Here is a 17926-nt window from a genome sequence, read left to right on the forward strand (position 1 = left end):
GATTTCAAGCCAAAGTTAATCAAAAGGGATAAAGAGGGACACTACATACTGCTCAAGGGAACCATACACCAACAAGACATAACTATCATAAATATATATGCCCCAAACAATGGTGCAGCTATGTTCATCAAACAAACTCTTCTTAAGTTTAAGAGTCTAATAGACCAACATACAATAATCATGGGAGACTTCAACACACCTCTCTCACCACTAGACAGATCTTCCAAACAAAAGTTGAATAAGGAAACTATAGAACTCAATAACACAATTAATAACCTAGACTTAATTGATATATATAGAATATACCACCCAACATCAAGCAGTTACACTTTTTTCTCAGCAGCACATGGATCCTTCTCAAAAATAGATCATATATTATGTCACAGGGCAACTCTTAGACAATATAAAGGAGTGGAGATAATACCATGCATCTTATCTGATCATAATGGAATGAAACTGAAAATCAACGATAAAAGAAGGAAGGAAAAAACATGCATCACTTGGAGAATGAACAATTGGTTACTAAATGATCAATGGGTTATAGAAGACATCAAGGAGGAAATTAAAAAATTCTTAGAGATAAATGAAAGCACAGACACAACATATCGGAATCTATGGGACACATTAAAAGCAGTTCTAAGAGGAAAATTCATTGCTTGGAGTTCATTCCTTAAAAAAAGAAAAAACCAACAAATAAATGATCTCATACTCCATCTCAAAATCCTAGAAAAAGAAGAGCAAAACAACAGCAAAAGAAGTAGAAGGCAAGAAATTATTAAAATCAGAGCTGAAATTAATGAAATCGAAACAAAAGAAACAATTCAAAAGATTGACAAAACTAAAAGTTGGTTCTTTGAAAAAATAAATAAAATCGACAGACCCTTAGCCATGCTAACGAAGAGAAGAAGAGAGAGAAATCAAATTACTAGCATACGGGATGAAAAAGGCAATATCACAACAGACACTTCAGAAATACAGAAGATAATCAGAAACTATTTTGAATCCTTATACTCCAATAAAATAGAAGATAGTGAAGGCATCGATAAATTTCTTAAGTCATATGATCTGCCCAGATTAAGGCAGGAGGATATAGACAACCTAAACAGACCAATATCAATTGAGGAAATAGAAGAAACCATCAAAAGACTACCAACTAAGAAAAGCCCAGGACCGGATGGGTATACAGCAGAGTTTTACAAAACCTTTAAAGAGGAACTAACACCAATACTTTTCAAGCTATTTCAGGAAATAGAAAAAGAGGGAGAACTTCCAAATTCTTTCTACGAGGCCAACATCACCCTGATTCCTAAACCAGACAAAGACACTTCAAAGAAAGAAAACTACAGACCAATATCTCTAATGAACCTAGATGCAAAAATCCTCAATAAAATTTTGGCAAATCGGATTCAAAAACATATCAAAAAAATTGTGCACCATGATCAAGTAGGATTCATCCCTGGGATGCAAGGCTGGTTCAATATACGGAAATCAATTAATGTTATTCACCACATCAATAGACTTAAAAATAAGAACCATATGATCATCTCGATAGATGCAGAAAAAGCATTCGACAAAGTACAGCATCCCTTTATGTTCAAAACGCTAGAAAAACTAGGGATAACAGGAACTTACCTCAACATTGTAAAAGCAATCTATGCTAAACCTCAGGCTAGCATCATTCTGAATGGAGAAAAATTGAAGGCATTCCCTCTAAAATCTGGAACAAGACAGGGATGCCCTCTCTCACCACTTCTGTTCAACATAGTTATCGAATCACTGGCCAGAGCAATTAGACAGACGAAAGAAATTAAAGGCATAAAAATAGGAAAAGAAGAACTTAAATTATCACTATTTGCAGATGACATGATTCTATACCTAGCAGACCCAAAAGGGTCTACAAAGAAACTATTAGAGCTAATAAATGAATTCAGTAAAGTGGCAGGATATAAAATCAACACACATAAATCAAAGGCATTCCTGTATATCAGCGACAAATCCTCTGAAATGGAAATGAGGACAACCACTCCATTCACAATATCCCCCCAAAAAATAAAATACTTAGGAATCAACCTAACAAAAGAGGTGAAAGACTTATACAATGAAAACTACAGAACCCTAAAGAGAGAAATAGAAGAGGATCTTAGAAGATGGAAAAATATACCCTGTTCATGGATAGGCAGAACTAACATCATCAAAATGACAATATTACCAAAAGTTCTCTATAGGTTTAATGCAATACCAATCAAAATCCCAATGGCATTTCTTATAGAAATAGAGAAAGTAATCATGAAATTCATATGGAAAAATAAAAGACCCAGAATAGCAAAAACAATGCTAAGCAGGAAGGGTGAATCAGGCGGTATAGCGATACCAGACTTCAAACTATACTACAGAGCAATAGTAACAAAAACAGCATGGTACTGGTACCAAAACAGGCGGGTGGACCAATGGTACAGAATAGAGGACACAGAAACCAACCCACAAAACTACAACTATCTTATATTTGATAAAGGGGCTAAAAGCATGCAATGGAGGAAGGATAGCATCTTCAACAAATGGTGCTGGGAAAACTGGAAATCCATATGCAACAAAATGAAACTGAATCCCTTTCTCTCGCCATGCACTAAAGTTAACTCAAAATGGATCAAGGAGCTTGATATCAAATCAGAGACACGGCGTCTGATAGAAGAAAAAGTCGGCTATGATCTACATACTGTGGGGTCGGGCTCCAAATTCCTCAATAGGACACCCATAGCACAACAGTTAATAACTAGAATCAACAAATGGGACTTACTCAAACTAAAAAGTTTTTTCTCAGCAAAAGAAACAACAAGAGAGGTAAATAGGGAGCCTACATCCTGGGAACAAATCTTTACTCCTCACACTTCAGATAGAGCCCTAATATCCAGAGTATACAAAGAACTCAAAAAATTAGACAACAAGATAACAAATAACCCAATCAACAAATGGGCCAAAGACATGAACAGACACTTCTCAGAGGAGGACATACAATCAATCAACAAGTACATGAAAAAATGCTCACCATCCCTAGCAGTCAGAGAAATGCAAATCAAAACCACCCTAAGATACCATCTCACTCCAGTAAGATTGGCAGCCATTAGGAAGTCAAACAACAACAAGTGCTGGCGAGGATGTGGGGAAAAGGGTACACTTGTTCATTGTTGGTGGGACTGCAAATTGGTGCAGCCAATCTGGAAAGCAGTATGGAGATTTCTTGGAAAGTTGGGAATGGAACCACCATTTGACCCAACTATTCCCCTTCTCGGTCTATTCCCTAAAGACCTAAATAGAGCATGCTACAGGGACACTGCTACATCGATGTTCATAGCAGCACAGTTCACAATAGCAAGACTGTGGAACCAACCTAGATGCCCTTCAATAGACGAATGGATAAAAAAAATGTGGCATTTATACACAATGGAATATTACTCTGCATTAAGAAATGACAAAATCATAGAATTTGGAGGGAAATGGATGGCATTAGAGCAGATTATGCTGAGTGAAGCCAGCCAATCCCTAAAAAACAAATGCCAAATGTCTTCTTTGATATAAGGAGAGTAACTAAGAACAGAGTAGAGACGAAGAGCATGAGAAGAAGATTAACATTAAACAGGGACGAGAGGTGGGAGGGAAAGGGAGGGAGAAGGGAAATTGCATGGAAATGGAAGGAGACCCTCAGGGTTATACAAAATTACATACAAGAGGTAACGAGGGGAAAGGGAAAAATAATACAAGGGGGAGATATGAACTGCAGTAGAGTGGGTAGAGAGAGAAGAGGGGAGGGGAGGGGAGGGGAGGGGGGTAGTAACGGATAGGAAAGGCAGCAGAATACAACAGACCCTAGTATGGCAATATATAAATCAATGGAAGTGTAACTGATGTGATTCTGCAATTTGTAAACGGAGTAAAAATGGGAGTTCATAACCCACTTGAATCAAAGTGTGAAATATGATATATCAAGAACTATGTAATGTTTTGAACAACCAACAATAAAAAAAAAATATTAAAAAAAAAAAAAAAAAAAGTTAACAAATACTGGAAATAACACAAAACAGAAAAAAATAGATTTATTTATATTAGGATATTTAATGATGTAAAATTTGTATTTATTATCTGAGAAACCTGTACAAGTGCTTGTATTCTACATTTTTCAGCTACATTCTCTTTGATTGCCTCTATTTATGATAAAATTCTATAATATCCTTTCCTATAGATTGACTAGGAGGATAATTTAGATTTTTTATGTAACATTGATGATTGATGATAATTTAGAAAATATATTTCATTTTCACAAAAAAAAAAAAAAAAAAAAAAAAAAAAAAATCCCTCATGCTAAAGTGTCCTATGTGCAAGTCAGAACATCCTTCCACATTGGCCTCACGGAGGTTAGGGTGCGTTTCTATAAGATCCCCCTTTATCTGAACTTGGTGTAATATGAAACTGTTTAAAGTTACAATACACAGAACCCAAACGAAGCAAGCCAAAGAGTGGATGTCTCCCCGAGTGCACAGTGTAAATCTGTCATTTTGCCAATATCTGGACAGAAAAAAAATTCCACATTAGTTAACTAAAATATGAGCGAGAAGTCAGGGGAAATTTTTCCTTCCTATGATTTTCCATTGTTCTAGTTTATTGGATGAATGTTTTCAATTGGGCTGGGCAATGAGACATGTGTCATTTCTGTTCCTGTTGGCATTGAGCATCCCGGGTGTTGATTGATTCACACGGCTGGGGAGGCCTAGTCCCGGAGCTGGCTGGTGCTGTTTATGAGAGCTGCCTGTCAGTGTCTCTTCCTAGCCTCACTTGCAGTGGCCTCACGCTGGTCGCTTAAAATTGGCCGTGAAGGAGCATTTGCACATAGAAATTGGCAAATCCTGCGACTCAAGTTTCCTCTCCCCACGCCCAGTGCTGAGTGCTGAATGTTTGCAGCTCTCTATTGCTGGTGCCTGTCAGTTCTCAGTGCCTCAAATTCTAGATGACAGGTGACAACTGTTGGACACAGTCACTGTTCAGAAAGCTGATCTGGGGTTTCACAGACAGATGTGGATAATTGCCCAAAGCTGGCCATGGCTACTGCCACAGCCTGTGCCACCACTCAGCTGAGATAGTAGCTGCTCCCATGTGTGAGTGTGCTGGTGTGTTTTTGTATGTAGTAGCTTGTGTGTGCCCATGCTTGAGTGTGCAGTCATGCAACGACCTGTGCACCTTTACATGCACATGTGTCTCTAAGCATGTATATAAGTGTATACACATGTCTATACATGCATGTCTCTGTGCATCTATCTGTAGTCCTCTGTGCATTCACATATGTTCCTTTGCACATATTTGTGCTCCTACATACCTATGGGTATGCACAATTGCCTGTGTGTATCTATGTGCAGGCATATATATATATATATATATATATATATATATATATATATATATATGGCTATGCCTATGTGCACTTGTGTCTACCTATGTATTCATGGGTGTACATCTGTGCATGCATGCAGGTATGCCCTGCCTGTGGGCATAGAAGTGTCTGTGTGTGCTGTGTGTGCCCATGTGTGTGCATGTATGTGTGCCCAGAGCCCAACATGCAGTGAGAGATGAGGAATGATGTTCTCTAGGATATGAAGATCTGGGGTAACTCCCCAGATGTATTCCCTTGCCTATTACTCCTTTTTTACCACTCAAATTAAAATGTAGAAACCTTCAATAAGGAAAACATGTTCAGTTGGGTGGCTGGTGGGAATGAGGAAGGATTCCTGAGTGCACACTGTAAATCTGTCATCATAGATGAATGTGGCCAGTTTGCCTGAAAATGCTGGAGAGTCTGAGGACTGGATGTGGTGTCAGATCCTCTGGACTTCTTTCACCTTCTGACCAGTGAAAATATAGTCTGACCTCAAGGACCTACAAGTTTGGCTTGTAGTCTTTGTCTAGCCTCTGTAGCCATTGCTCAGACTTAGGGGTGGAGGCATGAGTCATCACCCAAAGTTAGAATGTGGGCTGGAGCCCTAGCTTCCTCTTTGTGCCATGAGGCCGGCCTGGGCTGGACCTGACATGTGCCTATAGTTTGCCTGCCCTGCTTAATGCTGCACAGGCTTTATACACAATGGCCACTTTAAACCTCACTGGGACCTACCAAGCCAGGCCTCTTGGGAGACTGAGGTCCCAATAAGAAGAGTAACTTGCCACAAATCTAATGGACAGCAAGTCACAGAGACAGAGTAGGAGGCCTAAGTTCTAGGCTCACAGTTAAATTCTATTTAAGAACAGAAAGGACTTTCCAGTTTACTTGGGAGTTTTTGTCCTCTTCATTGTGGATCTCTCTTCAACCATCAATGAATCCAATTAGGCAGGCAGAAATCCTACCTTCCCAGGAAAAGGCCAGGGTTAGCATGGAATGCATTACTGTGGGGCCTGCTCCACTCTGGGGCCTTTGACACCAGCCCCAGCTCCTGCCTGAACTTGCGGCACCCAGGAGCCCGTCCCTGGTACAGACTCAACAGGTTAGTGGTGGAGGACCATGTCCTTCTGCTGACCTGGGCCCTTGCTCCACTCTAGGGAAAGTAAAGCCACGAGGGTGAGAGGTGTGCCCAGGGTAGAGTGCTGGACTTCAGATCAGCCAGGCCAGTTCAGGCCTGTCCTGTTCTCCTCCTGCCACCTGAGGGTGCAGACTGTGCTCTGATGCTGGGTGGAGGTGGGTGCATGGGGGGCCCTCCACAGGGTACAGGAGGTAATGGCCATGACCATGAGGAAACATTGCAGAAAGAATTGAGGAGCATGTCAGAAAATATCTAAAAATATCCTGGGGGCACATTAGAGCTGCAGATACCATGTAGGTGTGAAGGGATGAGGAGAGGGGAGACAGGTAACTACTGGGCCTGGGCTCTTTGCACCACCCAGACCCTGACCTCAAAGAACATCATGGAGCTGGAGGAAGATTATTTCTTAACCTCTGAGCTGATGCTGTGTGCAAAGTGGGTGCTCAAACTGTATGCTAATGCCTGAATAAATCAGCAGAGAGACGACACTAGCAGTGCCGAGGCCTCGCTTTTTGGGCTGTCTTGGTTGGCTTCTTGGGCTGTCTTGGTTGGCTTCTTTATCCAGAGTGTGCATCTTGATCAGACAAGCCGGGGACTCTGCTGAGCTGCTTGCTGGTTCTAGTCAGGCTGTCATCTCGTGCATGGCAGTGAAAGGGAATGTGCTTGAATTCTACAAGTTTATGAATTTCATAGAGTTTGACAGGTGCCTAGGGCTAACTCCACACCTTCCTCCCAGTGAAAGGAGAAGTTCTGATTTAATAATAGAGAAAACCGCTCTTCACAGTCAACAAAGGCACTCACATGATTAGATTGATTGAGGGATGTCCATTTCTTTCCCACTTATTTGCTAAGGTATTTGATCAAGTCTGATCTTTAGCATTCCATCAAAGACCATTTATTTTTTTAAATTAAATACTTATAAATAAATTTGAATAATCTATTTCAAATTGTATGTGTTTTGCTGACAGTTGCTTTCAGTTTTGAACAGGAACATGTCAAACTTTAAAATATCCTATAGTTCAGCACCTGGCTAGAAAGGATGATGTTCTTTTTCTGCACCACAAAGTTTAGGGGATTTAAAAAAATCTGTAGAAGAGATGTTCTTACAAAACGCATGTCAGATGCACCTGAAATCTCCTTTTTTAAAAAATTTTTGTCAGAATACTAAAAAATATATTGAGCTGGGTGTGGTGGTGCATGCCTGTAATCTCAGCATCTTGGGAGGCTGAGGCAGGAGGACTGCAAGTTCAAAGCCAGCCTCAGCACTGTCGAGGTGCTAAGCAACTCAGTGAGACCCTGTCTCTAAATAAAATACAAAAGAGGCCTGAGGACATGGCTTGAATGCCCCTGAGTTCAGTCTCTGATACTCCCCTCCCCCAAAATATGTTGAATAGAACTCAACAAAAAATCCCAGCATATTTCTTACTTTTAGGGACTATGGAGACAGAACATTAATTACACTGTGTGCAGGGCCCTTTTCACATGGAGGCAGTGGTGGTTAATGGGGGTTGTCAGTTTAGCAGGATTAAGAGATGTCCAGGATTCAGAGACTTGTGGGTGTGTTGATAAGGAGGTTTCCAGAGGCAACTGGCACATGGGACAGCAAACCGAGTGGGACACCCACCCTGAATATGGGTGACACCATCCAATGAGCTGAGGACCCTGATGGGAAGAAGGTGGCAGAAGGAGGAAGCCCACACAGACACAAGCTCTGTTCTTCCTGAGTGGGCGTTTGGGTTGCTTCTGCAATCGACCAGAGGACGTGGGACTCCGGCTCCTTGATTCTTCCAAAGCAGACTGACCAGCGAGTCTTCAAGGAGTTTCTGGACTTCAGACTGGGGCTTCCTTCTGGAGCTGTAGCTTCTAGGACTGGGCAGCTACTGGTCCCTCCGTCTCTCCAGCCTATTGTGGAGTATCTGTCTTGTGGTTTTGAAAGTCACTCTAATGAATCCCTTTTTCATAAACACACACACATATGATTATATCACACATATGTATGTAAACATACATAAATATCCATATAATATATATAATATGTGAATATATATAACCTGTTGGTTTTGTTCCAAAGCATTGCCCAGGAGGTGCTAATAGCCTTGACCTTGATGGGAAGTCCTTCTCCCTAGTCTATTATTTTTAGGTGTAAGGGCTGCTATATTCTCTTATGAAAAATTATTCCATTGATCTCTTAATCATCAAAGACGTCTCAACGGTGCTTCTCTAGAGGTCCTACTCAGTGCATATTAACAGGCTGTAGGAGGACGTATAGTTATTTCTCACAATCAGACCAGGGCAATCTTACACACAGTTTTCTCTCAGGGCTCAAAATTCTACACAGGCAATGGGCAGGCATTCTCTACCCTTCCTTCTTTCCCTTCAGGACTCAACAGCTCTGGTTATCAGAAAGTGACATCTGGTTTCCTTGATCCTTGGTGTGGCCTGGCTTGTGACTTGCACTGGCTCTAAGAGCACAGCAGGTGTGTGGTGCAGCAGGCTGGGCCTGGGCCTGCAGAGACCAGCAGATGTCTGTCACTCGCGCTCCCCCATTTCACCATGGGACCAGGACCAGGAGAGCCTGTTGCAGGTGAGAGACCATGTGCACTAGAGCCGAAGCGACCCAGCTCAGGCCAGCCGAGACCACGTATCCCCAGCCACCCTGCTACCAGACTGCAGGCTCCTGAGCCAGCCAAATGGAGAACACTGGGCCTGGCCCATCAGAGTGCCACCCCCCAGCAACTGACAAATGGTGTGTTGTTAAGGCACTGGATTTGGGGCATTTTGTTATCAACAACTAATTGATATAAAACACATTTGGTAAATATAGCTAATACTCTGTTGAATTCTCTATTCAGCTCACCAAGGAAGGCTGGGCTTCTCCAGTATGCAGCCCTGTCCCTTCCTGTGTGACTGTCCTCTCTAGTCCCTGCTGGGCCCTGCTCTCTGCTTAGCAAGGGCATTGATGACTTCATAAGCACCAAACATCACCTGCTTTCTGCTCTTCGTTACCAATATAGAAAAAACAAATCCGAGGAGAGCCTTCCTAGTGGAAGGAAGAACGGAACAAATCAAGTTCCCAGAGCCACACCAACCCCACACAGGAGACACAACTTGAGAGGTGACTCCACCCCAGGAACCCTGTGTGGCATGAACATGAGTCCTTATCCTCACAGTTGTCCCAGGCAAGCCCTGAAGTGCCGAGCACAGGGGAGAACAGACTAAATGTGTGTGCAATGGAGCCAGATTAGAAGAGGAGACACTCCTGCTAATTCTGGACTTGCTTCCTACACCTGTGAGCTCCCTGCTATTGGACCTCAGCCCCACCAGTTATCCCCTATGAATGTGTTTCTTCTTCTGTGAAATAGGAATAATCATGTGCTCTTCTTACCTCATAAATCATTGCAAGGATTAAACTAGATGGCACGTGTGAAAATGCTTGTACACTCTGAAGAACCACATGAGGCAACATAAAGCGCTGTGAGGATTGCTACTATTTTGAGCCCACAGTGGGAGATTGGACCTGGGAAAAATTGCAGATGGCCCAGGGTTGTGGCGCAGGAGGCTGACTTGTTTGCTTATCAGTGGAAAACACACTCTGACTCATACCAGAAAAGAAGCCTGGCAAACATTAAAAAAAAAAAATGGAGAAAGCCGATGAGCCCACAGTTGGAATTTTGGACTGGGGTTTAGAAACATTAGTACCAGGAGGCTGACAACATTGGATGGAGTCCAGGAAGAAGCAGCAGTCCCTCCAGAACAGAAGGTCCCACTCGCAAAGGAGTCAGCACGAAATATGTGTCTGGCTCCCAGGACGTTGCACTTGTTTGCCAAAGTTCTTCTGTAACCAAAGGCACGAGGTTCCCTCCTGATGAGCATAAGGCTGAAAGCACAACCAGGAGACCAGAGTGAAGGTAGGCTTACTGCCCCTCAGAGGAAACAAGAGACTCTTCACTGGGGAGGTCATACATATTTATGTGGGACAACCCATCATCACCCGTAGGGCAGGCACAGTCATGAGCACGCTCAGTGGAGGTCACTCGTCACATGTTCAAAAATAAATGGTGGGTGGAAGCAATGCTGTGTGCAGAGTTTTATATTATAAAGAGCAAACTTTACTCTTGGTCACCTGAAGAGAGTGAGTCAGAGTGACGAGGTGATTTTGACTGGTTCCTTGGAATTCTCTCTGGAAGGCTTTAGTGGAAACACAACACAGCACAAATTAGAACAGCAATGACAATCATTTAAGAGGGCAGTAGCTTTTCACCCCACATGCACAGTGGATTGTCCCTAAAGCACATGTTCAAAAGTAAGATGCTTCAGAACTATGTGACATGCTCTGGTGTGTAAAGTTCACAGGGCCCTGCACAGGACCCCCAAACTCTACCCCAAGTCTGGGTGAAGAAAACAGTAAGAAATACACCAGACAAAGAGGAGCCCAAGATTTTCATGTGAGCCAGTATTTCTAGTAGTTAGTATGATTTGGGCTGCAAGTATCAGACAAGAAAACAAAGAACTGTTCAGAATGACGTCATTCACTCTTCTCTTATGAGAAGTCCTGAGGCAGTACTAGGATTGCTAATTCATCAGTTTAACAAAATCATCTAGGTCCGAATCCATTCTGCCTCCCCTTTCTGTGGTGCTGGGTGGGTGATTTGGTTTATCCTTTTAGGCTGGCTACAGCCTACATAGGTGGCTGCTATAATTCCAGGCATTCCAGGCAGATGACAACATCATCAGTCTCTTTTTAAGATCAAGGGACAATTTCCCTGATGTTCCACAGTGGATTTCCTCCTCTTGTATTTATGCACAACTGCATCTCTTCCTAAGCTGGATTAGTGAGGATATATATCACAGAGTATTGGCTCACACAATTATGGAGGCTGAGATGTCCCAAGATCTGCAGTTCTAAGGCCTATGATCTAGGAGAGCTAATGGTGTGATTTCTAGTGCAAGTGATTTCTAGGCAGGGAAGACCACTATCCCAGCCTAAAAACATACTCTCTCTTGTTCAACTTGTTGTTCTAGCTAGTCGTCAGCATATTTCACGAGGTTCATGTGCATTGGGAGGTGCCACCTGCTTCATTTAATCTACAGATTCAGATGCTAACCTTACCCAGAAACACCCTTGTAGACATACCCAGAAATGATGATTAACCAAACATCTGGATACCTCTTGACCTATTTAAGTTGATGCATAAAATTAACCATCACACAAGACTAAATCAGTCACAAGTGACTGTCAGACTAATCAAGATACATGCTGGGACTTGAGAGGGATGCCAGCTTCTGGAAACACAGGCCTTCTAATCCCTGAACACAGCTGGGATTCTGCTGTCAGGTAAAGGGGAGAAGAACTGCTTATTATAATAAGGGTAGCTGCATCCCTCTGGCCCTCATGACTCTTAGACAAGGCACCCCAAATGCAATACATAACAGATGCTATTAGTGCCATTGTTGTAGCTGACACTTGTTGGGCAGTTATGTCTACTCTTGGTGTGGAGGTAACATCCAGGAAGATGAACTGTGGAGCTGTCATCTCATTTAATCTTCTCAGCTGCCTGGAGCTCCAAGTCATCGACTTTTCTTATTCAGGGAGGATTGAGGAAAGTTTAGTAACTGAATGTCCTCGGAAGAGTCCAAGATGAACCTTCCTTATACCAAACTTCTCTGTATAAATAACTGTTTTTCTATGCTTCTGTTGAATTCCTGTTTTTTCTTCTAGCTGTTAACCACACCTATCACCACCATGATTTCTACCTGGGTTGGTTTCTTAGATTGTGTCTTTAGCATAGGTGCCCAGAACTTCAGGAGTCAAGTGATGTGAAAACCAGCCCAGAGGGAAAACCATTTGAAGCTCATGGTTATTTTTATTTTTATTTTTTTGATTTTTTTTAAATTGGAACACATAGTTCTGCAACAAAGTTGAAAGCAATACTGAAATTCTGTGAAACACAAGTTTGCTTTTCACTCTGGACCCTGCCCAGATCAACACACCCATTAATCCCTTCCTGTTTATTAATGAGCTATTAGTATGCCAAGGTGCAGGCTAGTTTCAGGGTGGCTCTTGGAGTACCATGCAGTTGTCTCTGGTTCCTTCCATCTCACAACCCCCAAAACCACCAGCGGCTGAGTGCCAACCAGCTGTCTTCACAAAATCTTTGACCTCTTCATTCCCTGTTCACAGTTGATCATCCTTGGATCCATTGTGCCAGCCTCTATTGGTCTCCCTGACTTTATTGCCTCCTTCTTGGTCTTTCTTCCAACTTCTGTAAGAAGGTTTCTTGCACAGATTATGTTGTGGGCTGAACTGTGTCCTCCCACCACATCTTCGTGTTGAAGTTCTACCCAGTATCATATAATGGAATTGTATTTGGACATGGAGCTCATGAAGTTTAAATGAGGTCTTTAGGGCAGACTCTAATCCAATATGGCTGGATCAAAAAGAGATTAGGACAGACATTTGCAGAGGAAAGACCTTGTAAATACACAGAGAGAAGATAGACATCGGCAAGCCAAGGTAAGGCAGCAAAAGAAACCAACCCTACTGACACTCTGATGTTAAACGTTTCTAGTCTCCAGAAATGGGGGAAAACAAATATCTAATGTCTAAATTTTCCAATTGGTGTCATTTTGTTATAGTAGCCCTACCAAACTCATACTGTCTACCTATAACAAAGTCACTCATTGGAAGGACCCTTGTTTCTTAACAGGAAGGGCAACTTCTCATAAGGTCTCTCAAGGTCCTGCTGCTCTGACACTAGCCTGCCTTTCTATCTTCTCTGCCTCTTGTCCATGCTCCCTGCTCTAGTGCCCCCCAGACAGACTTAATTCAGCAGACTTGGATGTGCTTCCTTGACTCAGTGCCTTTACACAGGATCTTCCCTCCACACAAAACAGTTCTCCATTTCCAGACACGGTCTCCCATTCCTATGATCTGAAATCACATGGATCCTTCTGACCTTGGTGCCAATTCCTTTATAACTCCATATGCTCTACCAAAGCCACAATCAAGCAGAATCACTTTTTCACCTCCTCTGAAGCACTTTGTAAAATTCCACCACAGCCTTGGACCTGCCTATTGTACCACTTTGGCATGTACTGACAGCCTTCCTGTTGTCTGTGATTCTCTAACTAAATTCTTCATCCTGTCTATTTTTTACCCTATGTCTAGGAAGGGCTAGATGCAGTGTATTGTCACAAGTGTAAGCGTGTGTGGAACTGAAATGTCAGGCTGGATTGGAACACAGAATCCAAAATAGGGCCCCAAAGGAGAGTAATATCCATAGAAAATAGAAACTAGAAACAGAGATTCATATGGCATCCTCTGGCGTGACCTTGAGAAAGATGGAAAGGCTGGGAGAAGACAGCTTTAGCTGCCTCCCCAGCACTGCAGCTACATCGAGAGGATACCTGTCTAGGGTAGAATTTTGGCTGAATATTCTGGAATGTTTTCAGATCCCTGGATATAACCCAACAGATGGTTCACCTTGGAAAGCTGCCTGGTCAACAGAAGTTGGTGGGTCTGTGTGGGTGTGGGGGGTTATGCTTTCTTTCTTTCATTCTTTTTTTTTTTTTTTTGCTCCTAGAGACTGAACCCAAGGTGCATCTTACTAAGTTGTTGGGGGTGGCCTCGAAACTTGCAATCCTCCTGCCTCAGCCTCCTGAGTAGATGGGATTACAGGTGTGCACCACCACACACAGCTGGATGAAGGGGTTTCTGAAATCCTTTTGCTTTGTAATTTACTTGCTTTTGAAGTGTCTTGGTAGAGGTAAGCAGGCTTTCGAATGTGAACCCATACTTCTAAAAACCATCTGCTATGCAGAAATCATTAATAAATTCTAAGTGTGGTTTTGCTCAGATCTGCTGCAAGGTGATCAAAGCAAAGTGGCTCATATAATATCTCCTTCCCCATTCGCTCCTTGGGCTGTCATTTGGGTGAGAAACCTAATTAAAGATAAAACATAAGAAAAACAAGAAGCACAAAAAATAATACTTCTCTCCCAAACTCTTGCAAAATCAAGAAAAAAGAGAAAAAAAACCACTTTGTTCTCATTTCTGCAAAAGAAAAAATGAGATCAGAAACTCTGAGCCACGTGGAATCCAGCAGGGCTGATTTTTTTCCCCGAGTGAGCCTTAAGGTAGCAAGAATTTGTCCCCTTGATTTTCTTTCTCTTTCTGTCTTCCCTCATCTGTCCCTGAGAGAGGCTTGCTGTCGGAGACTGAGCAGGTTCTCTCAGGCTCCCTGATCTCCCCAACACAACCACATATTAGAATGCAGGAGAAGTTGTGCAGGAAGGGAAAGGGGCCACACAGCAGCATCAACATTCACTGGGGGATGAGGAGGGTTGGCGTCCTCAGGATGCTGCATTCTGCGGCTCAGTGGAGAGGAGCATTTGGCGTCGTGTCCCCGGGGTCTGCCTGACAGTGTGTCCAGTTCTCTGGCTCCTTTTGGGGGCTGCCCTGGTGTCTGCTGTCAAAGCTGTGAGTTTTTGGAGAGCCAGAGACACCAGGACAGGGTGGAGTCAGGATCTGCAGGGGCAGGGGCCTCCTGGCTGCAAAAGGCCCTGGGTTCCAAAAGGTTTTTTATGGATGCCCAGTGACTTCAGTTGGGTTCCCCAGATGAAGCATGGGACAGGTCGCCTATGCAAGGGATTGATGAAGCAATTGTTCTGAGAAGGGAGGGGGCTGAGGAAAGGGTACTGTTGGGGGTGGTGCTAAGTGGAGAAGGACTCCCTGGGTTTGCACCCGCTGGGTCCCAGAGGAGCACCACAAGGTGGACCGTACCACACCCATGGTCCCCTCTTGTATCTCCATGTTTGGTCATTTGTCACCGGCCATGGAGGTACTCAAGTGGGTCTTCCCAACAGGACAAGAGGAACAGTCCCCCAGAGTGAAGGAGCAACTGCATTCATCTACTCGAGTGCTGTCAGCACAAAGCTCCTTCAGGATGCTTGGGACCAGCCATGTTGAGGGTTTTGGATATTTTTGCAAATTTTGAAAGAATGGTATGTATGTCATAAGAAATCATGGGATGAGATTCAAGACGAAACACAAAACGCATTTATGTTTTTATATATGCCTTCCTCGCATGGCCTGAAGGCAATTTAATACAAAAAAAAATCCTAGGTGTTGGCATTTTAACTGAAAACCATACATGAGGTCAGGTGCTGAATTTCCCAGTTGTTCTGGATTAAAGACAATCAACCTGTACCCGGCATTGGATGCTTCAACAACTGACTGTGTCCTCTCACCATCTGGAGGCTGGGAGCCTGAGGTCCAGTCCTGATTGGGATTGTTTCTTCTGTTGCTGCCCTCTTCAGCTTGCAGATGACCTTTGCACTGCAGGTTCTCACTACATCCTCCCTCTATAATGTATGTGTACAAATTTCCCCTTTTATTGGAACACCAAGTACAACGGGTTGGGGTGGACTCTAATGAACTCACTTTAACTCATTTGTCACTGTAAAGGCCCTACTTCTCAATAATTCCCATCCTGAAACACCAGGGTTAGAACTCCAACACATGAAGGTTGTGGGCAGGGGGACAGTGTCACCAGCCGCTGGGGGATGGGCGTGCCCCCCAGGTGATTCAGAGGACCTGACAGTCCTGCTCCATGCAGACCCTGCAGAGAAAGCACCAGGGCTGGGTGTGCTTCACGATTCCCACTGGTTTCCCCGGGGAACATCTTGTCACATATGGTCACCTCTGGGGTGAGGTGGACAGTTCTAAAAAGCCCTTGTGGTCATCAGCACTCACCTCATAGCACCGTTTCAGAAAATCAATTTTTCTTCACAAAGACGTAGCATGACCAAGAAACAGAGTGGAAAGTCTGGGTGAAGGTAAAGTGAGAGCAAAGGAGGAAGCTTTTCTGACTTCACGAGTTTGCCTCTGGCCAGCTGGGCAGAAAGGAGGCCCAGGGCATGCAAAGTGGCAGCCTCTGGTAGGAGGGGAACAAAAAGCTGCAGGGCACCAAGAAGCAACTGTCTTTGTGGAAACAAACTAGTGGAAGATGTAGGATCAGCCTTAGAAAGAGGAGTGGCGAGGGTGCAGGTTCCGGCAGTCCAGGTCCTAAAGCTTGGGTTTGCTTATTTTCATGGGACAGGCGGTTAGAGTTAAAGCATCTCCTCTTTTCTCCCTGTTGCTGTACAAGGGTCAGGGGTGAGGGGAAACTCCTTGACTTTCCCTTAAAAACAAAGAGTAGGACCATTTTTTTTTCTGATGGATGACCCTTCCATTATGGGACTGGATGTGGGCTATTACTGGGTGGACACATATTTTGGAGGCATCTTTGTTGTGAGAGGAGGCTGCATTGGACAGGAAATGTGGGCTCAGGTGCTGGAAAGGAAAGCTATAGATGGGAATGGAATAATGCAGCACAGAGGGTTTTGTGCCTTCAAAACCTGCTTAGAGAAATTTCAGTTATTTACTAGGCATTTAAAATAAGGGGTGTGCTGAACTGAGGATATAGCTCAGTGACAGATCACTTGCCTAGCAGGTGTGAGGTCCTGAGTTCAATCCAATAGAACAAAACATAGATATATAAATATATATATAGAGAGAGACGATAGATAGATGAAATGAGGTGTCTATATCATATCATGCACACACCAGACAGCAATGCTGGTGCTCTTTCCCTGTCACCTCACCTGTGTCATGTGCCTGTGTTTCTTCCCCATGTGCTCATTCAAGCACAAAGCAAACAAGCCCCTGAGGGTTGCTGAGTGGCATCCCTCTCCTGCCTCCCTAACCTCAGGTTCCCTCCACCTCTTGGTCTTCATGCTCTTGTTTGCTGAAGCAGCTGCGTGTTTATCCTCCAGACCCGGGTTTTGCGGGTTTCACCCCCTTGGGTTTTTAAGCTGCCCAGGCATCCACTGTGCTTTCTGTGAAGGGGCAGGTGGATGGACAGAGAGGGCTGATCAGATTCTGATTTGGGGTATATGACACGGTTGCATGATACGTGCTGGGTGAACTTCCTTTCGCAGGGTCACAAAGGTTTCTCTTCTGATTGAACAGCAAGGATGAGCTAGGTCTTCTGGTAAGGGTGCTAACCCTACTCTTACCTCATCACCTCACCCCTACATAAAGACCTCACCCTTCTATGGCCAACTTGGATCTCAGGTTCTACCATAAGAATTTGAGGAAGATAAATATATTCAAACCATAGCATTTGCTGATTTTAATAGCAATGAGTTGGTTACCAAACATTCTCCAAGGTAATCCAAAGTATTTTTGTTATGCACTTAGGGATTTTACCGTATGTAACATGTTTGGTATCTCCAACCAGGCTGACCCCTGAATATTTTTAAAACATTTTTATTGATATATGTAGTTCACAAGCAGTAAAGTTCATTCATTTAAAGGATACAATTAAATG

The sequence above is a fragment of the Callospermophilus lateralis genome, unplaced genomic scaffold, assembly GCF_048772815.1.
Source record: "Callospermophilus lateralis isolate mCalLat2 unplaced genomic scaffold, mCalLat2.hap1 Scaffold_52, whole genome shotgun sequence".
In the NCBI taxonomy this organism is placed as follows: domain Eukaryota; kingdom Metazoa; phylum Chordata; class Mammalia; order Rodentia; family Sciuridae; genus Callospermophilus; species Callospermophilus lateralis.